Source organism: Nannochloropsis gaditana, assembly GCF_000240725.1.
Source record: "Nannochloropsis gaditana CCMP526 unplaced genomic scaffold scaffold188, whole genome shotgun sequence".
Lineage (NCBI taxonomy): Eukaryota > Eustigmatophyceae > Eustigmatales > Monodopsidaceae > Microchloropsis > Microchloropsis gaditana.
Genome location: NW_005803765.1, coordinates 37066 through 38014, shown reverse-complemented (window position 1 = coordinate 38014; position 949 = coordinate 37066).

The following is a 949-nucleotide window of genomic DNA, read 5'->3' as shown; positions in this document are numbered from 1 at the left end:
CCCGGGTCGTACAACCACGCGCCTTTTTTCCCCTCCCGGCGACTTATTGGAACAATTGAAAGGCAACAAGGAAGAGGAAAGTCGGAAAGATCAAGGGTCACTAGCACCGCGGACCAATGCAACCGCTAACATGCATTGTCGTCGTGGTCACGTGGAGAACGCTTTTGCTGCGCGCAAGAGGGTGAACGGTCATGCCCATCACCTTAGAAAGTTGATATTGTGTTGCGGGTGTGTAATTAAATGTGTGCTGAGGATCGAGCGGCTTTGTCGCCAGGCAGGAGGCGGGTTGAATTTGACGGCATCGAAGTTTGAACACTACCATCAGAGGACTTCCTGGAACGCGTAATCTATCAGTGTCATGTAATAGACGAAATGTTCTTGAAGTGCTCTTTGAGCTTCGAAATGCCTGAAAAGGGTGTCCGCCCAAAATCTTTGGCTAAAACGCACCAGGAGCCCTGCCGCAAGTCCTGCTATTTCCTACTTACATCCCTCCGCAACACCCGCGACAGACCGGCGTATAAGCCCCAAAATCAAGATTGTCTCTTGAAGAAAGAGTGTGCGACCGGGTGCCTGTTGCCGAGAAGCTTTGAAGATAATTTATACCATGGTTTTCTATTCTTCAACCTCCTCTACCAGCACCGCAATAGTCTCGCGAGCAACGACATTCCTTTTTTCACGGCGCCTTCACTTCATTGTAAGCCTTCTAGTACTTTGTGGCACCCTTTTACCTGTTTCATCTGGGACGAGAGAGGCTGAATCAGGCCCGGCTAGTTCTGCGTCAGGATTTTCCGCCGCTCCCCCCCCACTCTCGTTGCGCCCCCCCCCAAAGGCTCGGGAGGAAACGATGAGCTCTCCTCATTACATGCCAAACTCAGAAGGCGTAGAAGAGGTAAATTTGTCCGCCATTTCGGATACCATGCCGCTCGACCCGGCTTTGTCCTCCTCCGCC